Consider the following 17646-nt stretch of genomic DNA (forward strand, 5'->3'; position numbering starts at 1 on the left):
AGGAGGAGCGGGAGGGGCACGATTTCTATTCCCTTTTCTCCTCTGAAGAAACAAAGGTGAGCCTTAAATATGTAAACAGTCAATAAATCACTGATTTTATGTTGAAATTAGGGACACAATGCAAACCAAGAGGTGATATAAATTCAGCAGACTAGTGCTGATATGGAGAGAAAAAACATGAAGCACGGAACAATAATGAAGAGTCTATCCCTAAAGGCCAATGGGTGCTTGCCATGCAGTGTGAAGTATTAGAACCCCCTCTCCTCACACTCTTCCAGTCTGGCCCACTCCTCCCTTCACCTCTCCACCCCAAGGAAAAGAAGAGCTACAGAAAAGCAAAGCACTACGACTTGCTCATCAGCCTGAGCATGCCACTAGAAATCACACATATCACTTGCCCTACAAAAATAAGGAAATCACCTACAGGTTGTCCAATTCCCATGTCTGCTCACAGGACATACTGACACCAGACCACATCAGTTTCAATTATTATCATCCTCAGACTTCTCTTTGTCCACCAAGTTCAACCACCAAAGTAACTAATGACAATTAGGGGGTGGTGTTTATCTCCTCCTTGGTAAAGCATGGCTTTATAATGGAGATACAATGAACAAGCTGGCAAATGGCCCAAAGGTGTGGCAGGGTGGACGCCAGGGAGAACATAGTCTATGCCCTGATAAGCAATGGGTCCTCAATAAACGAATAAACTTTTAATACCATCAAACACACGTAATCTGCATTTGTTAGACATTAAGAGGTATGCAGTATAGAAAGAAGAAAGAAAATAAAATCTGGATAAAGGGAATACGACTTGAATGAGGAAATAAATTACAAAGCATATAATTAAATGTAGAAACTCAACACAAAAAGAAAAGCTTGCACTAGCCTAATACAACACCTTGCCTTTTAATAAAAAATATGCTTATTTTTAGTAAAATAACATTAATAAATATTTCCCAAGGAAACATTACTACTCTTAGCAGCATAAAGTTAACAGCAATGGGAATTCAGTATATTTCCACATGACAATAATGAGCTGCAAAAGGTCAAGAAAGCCCAAGACATTACATACACAATGACGGAGTCACTGTTTTCCTTTATTTACAAACAGAGAGAGAAACTTATTTATTATCATTATGACAGACCCACCCATATATGGAAATAGTAGCTTGTGGAATTAACTCAAAAATATGGTACAAAACCGCATGTGCTGGACTACATGAAAAATCCAGTCTCAGAAAACAAAAACACTACCATTTAAAATTATATGCTAGCAAAATTAACAGCTTATAGAACACAGGCTTCCATTAAACAAAAGGCAGTGTGTGATTTTGGTTTTTTTTTTTTTTAAATTTAATTAACATCAGGATACTTGTCACCTACCAAAATACCAAATCAAAATTAAATAAAAATTGTAGAAGCAACTATAAAGAAAATGAAACTGATAGTGGGAACACAGAAAATAACCTAAATTTCCATCAACAAAAATAAATATAACTTAAAAGTAATACAGTCATAAAAACCATTGAACTATAGAGGTTGTGTTATGGGCTGAACTGTGTCTCTCAAAACTCAAATCTTGAAGGCTTAACTCCCAAAGTGACCATACTTGGAGACAGGGTCTTTTTTTTTTTAAGATATATTTATTTATGAATATAAGAGCTGGGGAGTAGGCCAGATAGGTGCGGGGGTTGAGAGGATTCACCAGAGAGAGAGTGGGGAACAGAACAGGCAGATCTATTGAAATACGCTGCTGAAGGGAGCAGCAGGTGAGCCAGGAGAGGTCTGCTGAGCCATGTGGGTTAACAACCTGGCTGGTTGTTATCCGCTGCAGTGGCTGCGGATAGCTTCATAGCACTGAGACTTAACCCCTTGAGCCACCAGGGAGACCCAAGATAGACAGGGCCTTTAAAAAAATGATTAAGTTAAGGACATTTGGATGGGCCCCCATCCAATCTGACTAGTGTACTTATAAGAAAAGGGAATTTGGACAGACAGACACCTAAGATATGCACCCACAGGCCCTGTCAGGACACAATAAGTAGGTGGCCAACTGCAAGCAAAGGTGCAAGGGAAAGCAAATCTGCCAACACTTGATCTTGGATTTCCAGTCTCCACCATTTCCAGAATGGTGAGAAAATCAATGTCTGCTTTGTAAGGCACTCCGTCTGTGGTATTTTGTTATAGCAGGCCTAGAAATAAAATACAAATGATCTCAAATTTTAAAACCAGTAGCTGGGTCCTACCTTAAGAGGTTTTATTTAGTATGCCTGGAGTTAGGCTTAAAACAGAGCTACTAGCTTAATGGGTATTTGAACTTGGCCACTCTTGATTCAAAGCTCTGCTGTTGTCATCTTCAGATTATCCTGTTTTTGAAGATAGGGTCCAGCACTTTCCTTTTACCGTGGGCTACACAAATTCAATAGCCAGTCCAGCACTGAGAATTTGTATTTCTAACAAGTCCCCCAAGTTATGCTGAAGTTGCTGGCTGAGGAAGAGCACTCTGAGAACCACTGAACTATATAGTAATATCTATCAACATAGATTGATGGCATAATTATGTCTAAAAACATAATAGTGGGTTAAAAAAAAGAGCAAGAAGCATAAGGACAAGCACAGAATATCATTAAAATAAGGGTTTTTTGTAATGGATACATACATATTAAACAAAATTATAAAAATAAGCATGTCAGCGTCAACACTCAACTCAGAATATGTGCTACCTAGGAGGTCAGGGAAAGAGAATGGGATTAAGGATCATTACCATAGAGTTTGATTCAGTCTATAAAGCCCTGTGTAAGAAATTAAAAATTGATGTAAATAAAACAAAAAAGTTCTGATTTGGCATAGTTTAGAGGAAGTTATATTGTATCACCCTGTATTTTTGTGCTTTTGAGTAAATTTTAAACATTAGAAAACAATTTAAAAGGGAAAGGCAATAACATTAGGTTTTAAATAATCTGAATAACTTAAGTATCACCCACAGTCTAGTAAAATACTCCACTTGAAATTAGAAAATTAAACCAGTGGGAAGAATTATTAATTTCACTTATAAAAAAACCTTTTCATGATAACCAAGGTATAAAATTATTTGAAGCTTGAGAATCATAATTTAAAAGATAAAATGGATATAAATCTACTTTAATGAAAAACATACTCTAAAACTTAGGATACTATTTAATAATTAACACTAAAATGGGTACTACCCGTTGGAAATAATAACTGTTATCATACAGTTTAGTTTGACTAGTATGTCTTTTGCATTAAAAGACAAAAAAAAGTTTAGTTGTTTAGAATAACACAAAGTATACAAAGGTAGTGAAATTTCTCCAAATCTAGAGAAAAAAATATGAAAAAGCTATATTCCTAAAATATAAAAAAACCTGTGAAAATTAAAATGATAGGAATAAAAACAAATACTAAGTACTTAGAAAGAAAATTTTAACCTGACATATAGAATAAATACAGATTTTATAAATAATACCTTTGAATTGTCACATTAGCTAAATTCCTTTAAACAATGAATACTGCCCCCTTATCCACAGAGGATCTGTTCCAAGATTCCTAGTGGTGACCCAAAACCAAGGAGGATACTGAAAATATACATAATATGCTTTTTCCTTTACATACATACCTATGATAGAGTTTAAATGATAGTTTTAAATGATGCATAGTAAATGATTAACAATAATAAAATAGAACTGGAACAATACATTATAAAATTTATAAACAGGACAATTATAATAATATACTGCAAAAAAGTTTATCACTCAAAATATCATTTTGTATGTAATATTTTCAGCCCTAGTTGACAATGGTATAACTGAAACCAGGGAAAGCAAACCACAGAAATGGGGACTACTGTGATCCATGCTGTTCTTTTCATTTTAGTGGGGATATAAAGTGGTAAAACTTTCTGGAAAGCAACTTTAATACAAAAGTCAAGAGCCTTAAAAATATTCATATCCTTTGATCCAGAAATTTTCTTTCTGGAAATACATTCCATGGAAAAAAATCAAAATAATGACTAGCATTTACTAAACATTTCAAATGTAGGTACTATGGTATTTAATAAAGTGCCCTAGCTAAGTGTAATTACCTTAATAAACCTTAGAAACATTCATTTCAATAAAAAATTGATTGATTGCTAAGAAAGGATAATGTATCTTTCAATAAGGCAACATGTTCTTCTAGAATTCCTTCTTAGGTTTTCCTCTAATTTCTTCCAGTTATTAACACTTACATTTGTTCTCATTTCAAAGTATTTACATATCCTAGTTGATTTCCTTTTTTTTTTAATTTATTTGTTTGTTTGTTTGTTTGTTTTGTTTATACATGCATTGGGTACAGTCAGAAGCGCGAGAGGGTGAGAGAATTCACCAGAGCCAGAGCGGGGAGCAGAGCAGGCAGAAGGACCGAAGTACACTGCTGAGGGGAGCAGCGGGCGGCAGCAGAGGTCTGCGCACCATGTGGGACCCTCCTCCGGTGGCCGGGGAGCAGCCGGGGATCGAACCGATGCTGCAGAGGCCGCAGGCAGCCTCGCAACCCAGCGCTCAACCGCTGCACCACCGGGGAGGCCCCCTAGTTGATTTCTTAATAGCATTCTAGATCACAATTTATCATTCTAAATCACACATTTTCATCAACCTGCCTAGCAGGACTGTCAGGACTGTCCAGTCATTAAACTGTCCCTTCACAGATAAAATCTCTATTTTACAAACCAGTCCTCTATGGAAAGTATCATTACTTTGACTTTGTAGATGCATGAACTCAAAAAAGAACATAACTGATTCCAATGCCACACAGCTAATAAGTGGCAGAATTGGTTCTTGAACTCTGGTCATTCTACTGTAGTCATAACAAGTTAAAGAGTTTAGTGATTATTCCATGCAAATATATATGATAACTTTCTGCTATTATATCTTTTTTTAATTAGCTGATAAGCATAGTGTCTTTGACTTTGAGTTGGTCTCTGGAGAGTTGAGCCTTCGGGGCTGCTTGAATCTCTTTTTAGAGTCAAACTGTACATGCTGAAATAAAGCACCACTTTAAAGTAGTATCATCTTTTCAGGGGGAAGTTCTAAGGAGGATCCCTAAGAAACTTCCCTCTAAAAGGCAGTCTTGATACCCATGTTTTCACTTGTACCACAAAGATGTTTGGAAAAAGTTAACATCAATTACCAATGCTCCCTAGAATACAGAATTTCCACAAAATATTAATGTATAGAAAGAGTAAAATTGTGCCAAGGTGAGGGACAGAACATATGTGGGGGGGGGGATTCACACTGTATTTCTAATACAGACATTCTGAACTCTGCAGATTTTTCTGCCAGTTTAGGCCAATGAACTGTTTATTAGCTGCCTTGACTTTATTTCTTTCCAAGGTATTTTATAAAAAGTAATCAGAATTGATCATTTTTGCCAGATTAAAGTACATCTGCAATTCTTGAGCACTAAACAGGAGAAGAGATAAACAAGCAAATCATACATAAAAGTAGTGATCAAATAGTCAACTACTGTATTTAAGCACAAAGTGACATTCTGAATGAATAAAAAAGACTGCATTACAGCTTTTTTGTCACTCATCTATTCCAGAATATAAGAAATGAGAAAAACCACAGACACATATAGTATGCAGATGGAAGCAAGTATAAAGTGAAAGAACGGCTGCAAAGATTAGAGAGAGTGGGAAGCACCTGCTTCCAATTTGTCTAGTATATACTGTAAATAGTACCTGCTTCCTTGGTTGGAAAAAACTCTAAAAGGAAACTGCACTTCTGCATTACCATGTGTGCACAGAAAGGCATACGCTCTCCTATAGTTACACAAAGACAATGCATGGGTCCAAATTACAGACAGGGCAAACCCACATAAGTATCAAGTTCAACGTTAATGACACATCCTTAGAAAGACTCTTGAAGGTAAGAACAAATCTGACAATAAGCCTTGCCTGTGTTCACTCAGCCTGTGTTTCAAAATTGACTAAGTGAGGATCATCACACATGGAGAAAACAGCAGCATTTTTACTTTGGGTATGATAACACCTCTGACCTCTGGGTATAATAATGAAACCAATTATATCAATATTTTAAGATATGTTATATAAACATTAGATTTCTAAGCTGTTCTAAGAATACAAATATTTTCCTATATACGTATAATAAAAATTACACAATCTAGTTGACTGGACATTTGCCCTTGTCTTTTTTAACTCTCAGAAGTGCTTGAACTGACCATTTGGAAATACTTGACTACTATCAAATTAATTGCTTTACAAAGAACTATAAAATAACCATGTTATATCATGGACCTCTTTGAGGTTCCAATGAATACTAAGGGCCTTATCAGGAGGATAAAGTGCTTTCCCTGTACCTTTTTGTTATAAGCCCATAATTATCTTACAAATTAGGTAACTATATGGTTTAAGCTGTACTAATTTCATTCATTTTTTTCCCCTTATTTTCTTCCCTACTGTACTGTGAGCTCCTTAAGGCCAGAAACTGTCAGGTACACTTCTTTAGTTCCAGGATCTACTTCCTGCATCAGTGCCTAGTGCAACTAAAGTATTCATTAAGTACTACTGATAAAACCCTGGGTGGGTAACTGTTCAAGTTGGGCACTGGGCACATACAGAGTTGGAGAGGGAGGTGTTTCATTCTCCTTGTCTTTCTTCTTTTGAATATATTTGAAATGTTTCAAATACTGCAGGGGCAAGTCTGGAAAGGTGAGACTTACAACTATACAACAGTAATCTTCGCAATACATGAAAGTCTGAAAGTCAACTAATCTTGTCCAATTCTGCCTCAGAGATCAATGAGCAGAAACAGAAATCTTGATTTCATATGAGAAAGAGCTAATAATTAAAGGTGCCTGAAAATGAAGCTGACTCCAAGGAAGAAAGAAAAACCTGCCAACCGCACTAGTTATATTCAAACAGGAGTTGGCCAATCAGAATGGACTGCTGCTTAAGGGTTTAAAGAACCAAACAGGAAAAATGAATTCTATGGGAACTTCAAATCTGTGAGAACCTGAAAACAGAGTTTATTATCTTAAAATACATGTGAAAATCAATACAGAAGTATCTTTTGATTTCATACTCTATAAAGCATCTACAAAATATGAAGTTCTAGCTCAGCTCCAATTTCCCCACAAACAACTATAAGGCTGACCCTTGCAAGTAGACATGCAGAAGAGGAGGGGGAGGTGTAGGAGTGGGGGGAAGTCTATATAAGTGGGGGGAGTGTGGTGGAGGGCTGTGGGCACTTTGGTGGTGGGAAAACTATGGTGACTGTATCTGAGGAGAGAAATCTTGTATGTCAAAAAATAAACAAGGATATTTAAAATAAATATATATATATATATATTTTAATCCAATTTTCTTACATGCCTCTTCTTGCAAGGGTTTGTTGTCTGAACTCCAACTTCCCTGGCCTTGCAGTTCCTCAATTTGTCCTGCAGTCTCCATTATACATGCAGCTCCTACAGGAACGTCCTTCAGGTAGTGGCTAAAGTATACTCCTCAGGGAAGCCTTTCCTCCCCTATCAGACCAGGTTCTTTCACTACATGCTCTCAGACAACCACAATCCTTTCTAGAAAGCAGAGACCTCATATTTTTGCTCACCACAGTATTCCCAGGGGCAGTCTTGGAGTCTGGCATGTTATAAGTGCTCAATAAATATTTGTAGAATGGATGAGTGACTACAACATTCCCCATGAATCTAGCATTTTCATAAATTATGATCTAAACTGAATACAAGTCAACTTGCCAAAATATAACCAAGCTATTTCTTTATCACAAGTGATTAAACTACTTCCCTAGAGGCTAAGGACAATAAGAAAATAGTTAGCTAGCTCCCAAGGCAATAGTTTTATACTTGTTTTATTAAAAAAAAACATATTTTCAATAACTTTTAGCTTTACAATACACAAAAGAAATTTATTTCCCAGACTTCTTTTAAGAATCTGACAAGCCAAATGATTCTCAAGTCAAACTGGAGGTTATTAAGCTGAAAGAATATTTTGTATGAATGTTAAGTTTAATGAGGACATTTAGGTAATGAGGAAGCAGAGCAAACTTCAGGACAGATGGACAACCATCAGGATATATAAAATATTTCCAAATGTGTATCCGAAGAAAGAAAATATCCAGAATATGCTTTATGTTGCTAAGAAACACTGAAGATTGATTAGTAAATTATCTCTCTTACAAAGGTTAACTATAATCATAACTCATTTATCAGTGCAATTCCTTTCAATGAGTATTCATTTTTGAAACCTTCATAAAATATATTAAACAAAAAGACAGACGTAACTTATGTTTAACACTCAAAAATCACTAATGCGTCTAATGTTTACAGGGACATTTAGAGTGGAATTTTATTGACTTCCATCAAAAGTCATGTTTTAGGACAAAGTTGCAAGATGCTACCTTTCATACTAAAATTGTGAGAAAAGAATCTATTAAAATATTAGAATTAAACAAGAAAAATTCACCGACTTTGAAACTATCACTACAGATAGAACATTTAAATTTCTAAATAAATAAATTCCAATAAATCTCACACTAGGTATTAGGACTCCTTAATTAATTTTGGGAAAATTACCTATTTCCATCTTATTTAGAACTCTGTATTACCTGGTGAACTGAGTGACAACCCGCACTGCAAAATGCTGAAATCCCTTAGACTCAACTCTGCTTCTTATAAAGAACATTTAGCTTTAATTTTGGACCCCTCACGAACTTTCACCCAGGCACAGATCCAAATGCACATTTAGAAATATTTTTGTACATTCTGATACTTGTCCATCTATACTGAAGTTCTCTCCACTTCTTTATTACCTAAACATTCAGTCCAACACTTTCCCCCAGGTCTTTCACTTCATTATTAGTGCCAGTGCAGGGGTCAGTCATGCTCCTCCACTCAGAGATAGACAAACTAAAGAAAAAGTGAAGGGAGTCATAAACTCCAGAGAAGAACCATTTTTTAATGAAATAAATAAAATTCACTTTGCAGGATTTTGAATGTAAAGAAGATTCAGCCTAATGCCTGACAAATGTTAAATACTCAAAAAATTGGATAGCTAGTACTATCCTTTAATTTTATAAATTGACTTCTTCTGCTAATAACATTCAAAAAATATGTAGTGATTTATAACATGCCAAAACCAAGAATTAGAAAACACAAGACTCTAAAAATCATTTAACTTTTTATGATGAAACTTTTCAAATATATACAAAAATAAAGAGAAGTGTTTATTGAACCACATCCATATTGAACATAATAGATGAGTATATTCATCCCAGCTTTGAGCAATACCACAAGCAAACCAGGTGTCCATTAACTGGATACTCAGAGCTGAACAATGTTTAGAACTTAATTAGCTAGAGATACATACTGCAACATGTCTCATCTTAAAACACCAAATGAAAACAGAAAGTTTGAAGTTTGCACTTAAGATACATAGAACATAAAAACCACTCTCTACTTTTCAAAGATAATATAAACCCACGGACATATATCAAACACATGTGAGCATGGACTACAAAGGGGGAGTTAGAAGGGTGTAGACAACCAGAATAGAGGTAGGGGTTAAGGAAAATGATACCACAAATCAAGAAAAAAAGGATCTTGTCCAGAGTAGTCATAATAGTAATCAGCTAAGGAAGATATTTAATAAAACTCTGTGAACAAATGCTAACTACTGGATTGTTCGAAAATTCATGACTTTTCCTATGTTTTTCAAGCAGCAAAAATCCATCATGATTTTTCCAGCAACCCAACATATTTCCTTTTCCAAATATCTATAAATTTTTACTCCAAGGTACTTTCATTTATAGCATTTAATCTGATCATCTGTTTACTAAAGGCCAATATATGAGGGAGGGAGGACTAGAGGAAAAAAAGGAAAAGTTGTGGTTTTTAAGCCAAATTTATGTTAATTTTTAAATCTTATTTTAAAAAAACACCTGATTTGGACAACAAAATCCTTCCACCTGTTTTATTTCAGTTATCGTTACTCAAAGCACCACAGCAATCCAACATTAACAAAAACATATCTTTAAGAAAATTAACAAACTATTGACTTTCTTGCTGGTTATTATTCCCAAATAGTAATTCCAAAGATGCAAATATCACCAACTGAATTCATAGAAGCAATTGAACTCTCATTAAACACAGGATCAGATACAAAATGTAACCCTAGAAGGCTGTTTTAAAAACCATATCCACTACCAATGCCCACATGCTTATTAAAGCAAGTATAAGTATTAAATACCAGGCTTTCTAAACTAATCACTAATCAGGACTAGGGAAGGCCATTACCACTCTTCCAAAAGGCATGTCTTTTTATCTTGCCAATGCCAGTACTGACACCCAACACATTATGGGTTCTTAAGAAAATATTTTTTGAAGAGATGACCTCAGCAAATGACAGAGGGTATAAATAAATGGAAGAGTACAAAATTAAGCAATGACGACTGACTTTCACTATCTGAAGGACTATCTGAAAATAGACTGCTCAGTCAGTAAAAGTTATACTAAGTAAAGCACAATTGGTCCTTCCTAATTTATACACCTAGATATAGGTCTCTGAGAACCTAAAAGGCAGCCAAACACCCATGTACTCCTCCTCTGTTCTACCATGGCACTTACTCAAGGCATAACAGAAAATATTTATGTCTCTATTTATATTGAGGGTTGTTTGTGCTCCCCCATACCATCATGAAGAGCACCTACCCTCAATGTAAATATGTTAACCAATAGAGGTTAAATGAGACCTTTCATAGAAGTTTGAAGAAAAGGGATAGATACAGATTTTATCAAAGAATAAATAGTACATCACTGAGGTTATCCACAGCAATTCCTCTTTACATTACTAAGATCAAATAAATAGACCCTTTGTTTCTCTCGGTTCCTTACTCTAGAACTTCAGTCCTTCAGAACAATTATCTTTAGGGTAGTAAGATGCCCTTAGTAGGTACAATACTCTTACACATAGCTTATTCACTCAACAATTCACAATGGAGAGCTGCACTAATGTTAAAGATGTTATACACAACTATTTAATAAATACAGACATCAACTATGTGCCAAGTTCTAGGGTATCAGGCACCATGGGAGAAACAAAAATGAGTACAGCATTCGGAAAATTTACAATTTAGTAAGGAGGATTTGACTTTAAATATTCGAAGGACCGTAACATTCTACTAGGAAAAGCATCACCATAAAGAAACAAGGGACACTGAAGAATGATTAAGATTTTAACAAGGAAAGGTGGATAAGGGCATTCAGAAAGGGAAACAGAATTACCAAAGAAAAGAGGTAAGTATAGGAGTATTGACTAAGACATTGGAGCACTTGATGGGTATAAAAAAGTAGAAAAACAGAGAAAGCAGAAGAAAGTCTAACTGGAGAGGCCCTTAGGTGCCAACGTTAAATATTCAAACTTTTGTGAGTAAAAAGGACAATAACAAAGAAATAGTTTCAAGGCAGAACAGAATCTTTAAAAAACTGAAATTGGAACAGGAACAAAATACTGGGAATATTAAGCTGGAAAAGGAACATTGTCAATATTCTAAGGCTATAGAAGTATAGGTAACATAATCAAGAAGTCATCAAGAAAGGGGCTGAACACTGCAAGGATATTCACTCTCACCCCTTCTTTATAACATTGCACTAAACATGCTAGCAAATGCATTAAAATTTTTAACAAAGATGTAAAGATTGGAAAGGAAAATGTAAAATGTTCTTTATTTGTGTTTAACATGATCATTTACACAGAACCACCTCAGATTTACACAAAAGTATCAATGGTTGAATTCGTAAGTTAGCAGGATACACATTTAATATACAAAAACAGACTGTATTTCTGTATACAACCAATGATCATTTTTAATTTTATTTTTAAAAAAATAACATAACATTTTCTTTTTTTTAATATTTATTTATTCATGCATACAAGAGCTGGGGTACAGGCCAGAGATGCAGGGGGTGAGAAAATTCACCAGAGACAGAGTGGGGAACAGAACAGGCAGACTGACTGAAACACACTGCTGAGGGGAACAGCAGGTGAGACAGGGGAGGTCTGCTTCGTCATGTGGGTAGCTCCCTGGCAGGCCAGGGATCAAACTTGTGCCACAGAGGCTGTGGATAGCTACATAGTGTGGTGCTTAATCCCTTGCACCACCAGGGAGACCCAAAAAATAACATTTTCAATAGCATCCAAAAATATCATTTACATCCTATTCACTTAGGATAAAGTTAACAAAATTACATTAAAGACAATCACGAAGAAAAATCCAAAATATTGTTTATGAGATAATCCTCCCCAACAGATTCAATACAATGCTTATCACGCTCAGAAATTGAGAAAGCCTAAACAATTTCAAAACAGAACAAAGTTAGAGAACTTGTATAACTGATTTCAGAGTCAGTATTAAACAGTGTAGCATTGGCATAATAGATATATAGATCAATATATTTGTCTAGGAAAAGAGCCATCCAGGGGCCTCCCTGGTGGCGGAGCAGTTGAGCGCTGGGCTGCGAAGCTGCCAGCAGCCTCTGCAACGCCAGTTCGATCCCAGCTGGCCAGCCCGCAAGGGTCCCACATGGCACGCAGACCTCTCCTGCCGCGCCCGCTGCTCCCCTCAGCAGTGTATTTCATCAGTCTGTCTGTTCTGCTCCCCGCTCTGACTCTGGTGAATTCTCTCACCCTCCCGTGCTTCTGACTGTACCCAGTGCTTGTATAAATAAATCTTTTTTTAAAAAAAAGAGCCACCCATATATGATTATTTGATTTTTAACTGGTATAACCCTAGGACTCACCTCATTGATTTCCCTTCTTCAGGGATCATAGTTCTGTATGGCCATACAGTCTAATGTTTGAGAACAGTTTTATGTATTTTGTATAAGGGGGCATATTTGATGCTAGTTATTCCATCATAACCAGCATTAGAAATGCTCTCTTAGGGCCTCCCCGGTGGCGCAGCGGTTAAGTGCTGGGTTGCGAAGCTGCCCGAGGCCTCTGCGGCGCTGGTTCGATCCCCGGCTGCTCCCAGGCCACCGGAGGAGGGTCCCACATGGCGCGCAGACCTCTCCTGCCGCCCGCTGCTCCCCTCAGCAGTGTACTTCGGTCCTTCTGCCTGCTCTGCTCCCCGCTCTGGCTCTGGTGAATTCTCTCACCCTCCCGCGCTTCTGACTGTACCCAGTGCATGTATAAACAAAACAAACAAACAAGCAAATAAATAAATAAAACATGCCTCTATAGAAAAAAAAAAAAAAAGGAAATGCTCTCTTATTCCCCATTTTAGGATTAAAGCTTAAGAAGAAATAAAGGTTTTTGTGTACAGCAACAATAGCTATTGTTTTTGGTTTTTTTGCTTTTGTTTTTTTTTGGTTTTTTTGGCGGGGCCCTTGCCCGTGGCTTGAACTGGCACTGCAAGGGCTGCGGGCAGCCTCGCTACCCAGCGCTCAACCGCTGCGCCACCAGGGGAGGCCCAACAATAGCTATTGAATAACGGTAGGTGCAGGAAGGACACTGAGCAGGTTTTCTGATCCAGCAGACCGGGTAAAGGAGTCCTGGAGCCCTCAGTGGCTTTTGCAGGCTTTTATTGGGATTTACTGGGTACACGGCAGGCAGGGATGCTGGGGGGCCGGGAGGCTGGCAGGCCTCCCAGCCCCAGCAAGTCTTCACTCTTTCTGGGCTCTCCGGGTTTCTCTGCTTCTCTGCTCCATTCTCAGCTTCTGCTGGCATCTCCGTGATGCCACCCTTAAAAGCCCAGTCTTAGCCCAGGTGAATCCCATCTACACATGCCCACACCCTACTCCAGGTGCCCGCCATCAGGCATGCATTCAGGACCATAGGGTTCCATCATCTATCCTAATGGCGGGAGGGCAGAAAAGCCTGATACTTTTCACCTTACCCTACAATAATTAAATGTGGAAGAGAATGGATGTTGATCCTTAACTCACACTCTCCACAAAAAATCAACTCAAAATGGACTAATAAAACTGTAAAACTTTTAGAAGAAAACACAGGAGAGAAAATCTTCACACCTGGAGTTAATCAAAGCTCACTTAAGAGATACAAAAAAGTGGAAGGGGGGGGGGATGAAGGAAAGAAGGAGGGAGGGCATGAGGGAGGGACCAGAAAAAGAAAATATTGATAAAATGGATTTATTCAATAGTCCAGCCAAAAGATGAGGCTGCAAATGGAGCAATATCATGCAGCGATTCAAAAGCTACTACAAACACTACCTATGACAGTGAAAAAAGAAACAACTCACTTTGATTTGGAAAATGACAGGATTTGACTGGTTCTAACCAACATAATTTTGGACACTGTACTAACACTAGATTGAAGAGTTAACAGGTTAAAGGTTGTAAGAGAAAGTTTGGAGACCATTCAAGAGACTTTTTCAAAGAATCCCAGTAAGAAATAATGATAGTTTGGACCAGGTAGTAATGGAAGTGATAAGAAGTGGCAAGATTCAGATTCTAGATGTTTTTAGACAGTACAACCTACTTCAACTACTGACAGATGAGATGTAGGTGTGAGAAAGAAGAGCCAGGAATAACTTGAAGGTCTTTGGGCTGAGTAACATGGACCTGTCATTAGGTTAGACTGGAAAGACTACAGATAAAACAAATTTGGGTAAAAAGGTAGTTGAGTTTTGGGCGTCCCTAGTGGTAAAAGGGATTAAGTCTCAGCACTACCAAGCTAGCACCAGCCACTACAGCATGAGTTCGATCCCCAGCCAGGGAGCTAACCCACATGGTGCAGCAGACCTCTCCAGCTTCACCCACTGCTCCCCTCAGCAGTGTATTTCAGTCAGTCTGCCTGTTTTGCTCCCCACTCTGTCTCTGATGAATACTCTCACCCCCTGCACCTCTGGCCTATACTCCAGTTCTTGTATGCATAAATAAAAATCTTTTTTAAAAAGGAAAAAGATAGCTGAGTTTTGAGCATTTTAGATTTAAATACATTTAAATACCCATATGGAGGTATCACAAGACAATTGGATATGTGTCTGGAGTTCAGAGAAAAAAACCTCTTATAAATTAAAGATTTTTTGTTGTTGTTTTTCCAAAGTAAACTACTAAGAAGGATGAGGAGGAGGATGAAGATAAGGATGCTGAGGATGATGATGGTGAGTGTGTCTAACTTTTAGGAAACAATCCATATCTGAATTTACCACATTAGGGCATCAGCCCTAATGGATTGCTTGTGTGTTTTCTGATTTACATAAATCCATACAAGTCTGCTAGGCACTTCACACCTTTATTTTTACTTTCACATCTGAAGTACAGCAATATGGATAGATAAGGTGTGTATTTAAGATAACAACATGAACAGACACATTCCTGGAGCTACAGCTATTTAAAAGTGACACTAGCATCAAGATACTCATTCTTATTCTGGGAAGGCTTTAAAAAACAATCACTTGTTATGAAACTAATTGCACTGCCAAATGCTGCTTAGGATCATATGTAAAATTATTGTCTTCTCTACATTTTACTGTTTTAAATCAAGAGAAGTAATAGACTTTGTGATTAGACTAGGAAATTTGGTTTTGATGCTTACAACCATGTAGGTTCTAAAGTGAGTAACACTTCCACACTATATCTCATAAAGGAAAGACACTGTGTATTATTAAAGAAATGCAAAAATTACACGGAAAAATACTAAACTTCAACAGGAATTATCACAGTAGCTAACATAGTTAACTAGTGGTTGGAGTTATATTTTAAAAGTAAAATTTTCACCTTTCTAGTGAGAATGTGCATTATTTCTGCCCAGATCCACTTCCAATTCCATGCCTTTGATTAGTCCTTCATACAATGCCTTTCTTCCAATCTGATGTCCTTTTTTACTTTCCAGCCCAAATTCAGCCTCCTCCCAATGTCTGCTCTTAACCCCAACAGTAGTCAGATTTTTTCCTCATTTACACAGCAGTACCACTTAGCTGACCAGAGCACCTATGTGTTCTGCCACAGATAAAGTTTCACATTTATATCAAAGCAAAAGTTCCCCGAGAATAGAAATTCTTAATCATCTTTGCCTTCCCTAAAATGACGAACACAGTACCTTACACACACACACACCCCAATTAAACCCCAATTAGACATCCTATTAAACTAAGAAAATGATCAAATAGACTGAACTCAATGGATGTTTTAATTTCCTTTCCATCATTTCAAACATACTCTCATGTATGTTACTTCCTATTCTCTCCAGAACATCCCAGATAAATCCTAATACTTCTGTCACTTCCCAGTATTGCAAAACCTAGTCAAGTCCAATATAAGCCTTCAATTTCATCTTAAAAATACACAGCAGGGCCTCCCTCGTGGCGCAAGGGGTTAAGACGCAACCTATGAAGCTGACCACAGACTCTGCAGCACAGGTTCGATCCCCGGCCAGGGAGCAATCCACATGGAGCAGCAGACCTCTCCTGACTTGCCCGCTGCTCCCCTCAGCAATGTATTTCAGTCAATCTGCCAGTTCTGCTCCCCTACTCTGTCTCTGGTGAATCCTCTCACCCCGCACACCTCTGGCCTGTACCCCCACTCTCGCATGCATACATAAATCTTTTAAAAAAAAAAAGAATATAGAGTATATACATCCATGTACCTCCTCCTCAACCAGGACTCAGCCAAAAGAAAGACTATGATGTTTGTTTCATTATCCTTTTGGGCTCATTTACACTTCTCTTTCTTACTTTCTGATTCCTCCAGATCAGGATAGGTATAGAAAGGTGGAAATGTGTCTTGTATGCCCAATTCCATGCAGATTTACTGGATAATCCTGAAGCAGAATACTTGTTTAATTACTGACAGCACCCTCTGTCATTCTCAAAGGCGCTCAGTTTGGATAGTACATCGCAGGCCTTCATGGCAGGGTGACCTAAGTCACAGCAAGCAAAAAGGCTGGCTGTTCCACCTTGCAAAGTTCCCTCATGTGAGGGACATGTTGTCAGGTTGACCTCTTGTCATCCCACCCACCATCCCCTTACAGGACAAGCAGATCCTCCCCCTTGGCAGGATCCATCAAAATAAGCGTGGTTACCTCCTATGGAGTCAACTTGCTCCACAAAAATGTCATGCCTTCTCACCAGACCAGATGGACAAATGCAACTCTTTCCACGACTGCCCTCTTATTCAACATGCCATCTCACCTGCTCCAATCTCCTCCCCATTGAAACAAGTCTGTATTCTATGCTCAGGAGTATCCCAAATTCTAGTAAGCATGCTACATCTTTCAAGAAGTCTCTAAATGTGCCATTTGTGGTATCAAAAATAAAATAAAACAAGATTCTGTAGCTCATTAAACATCCAGACAAGATGTTAAATACAAATCTACATTTCTGGCAGACATATCCAAATCCTGGGATGAAAACAAAAGGTTCTTTTGAGGAGCTAGGAAATGTCACAGAACTCTCTCCACACTAGATTAACAACTCTTCACCTGAATGACACTGTAATACCCCTTTTCTAATTTCCCTCCTATGTGGGAGTGGGTGCTGCAGCTCTATTCTCTTTCATTAAGCCCCACATCCCTCTTCAGAATGCAAGGATACTTATTACCCTTTGTTTTCAGCTTTGGAGCTTTAGTTAAAATCCTGAAACAAGTTCTAGTCATCATTC

Source organism: Talpa europaea (genome assembly GCF_964194135.1).
Source record: "Talpa europaea genome assembly, chromosome: 1".
NCBI lineage: Eukaryota > Metazoa > Chordata > Mammalia > Eulipotyphla > Talpidae > Talpa > Talpa europaea.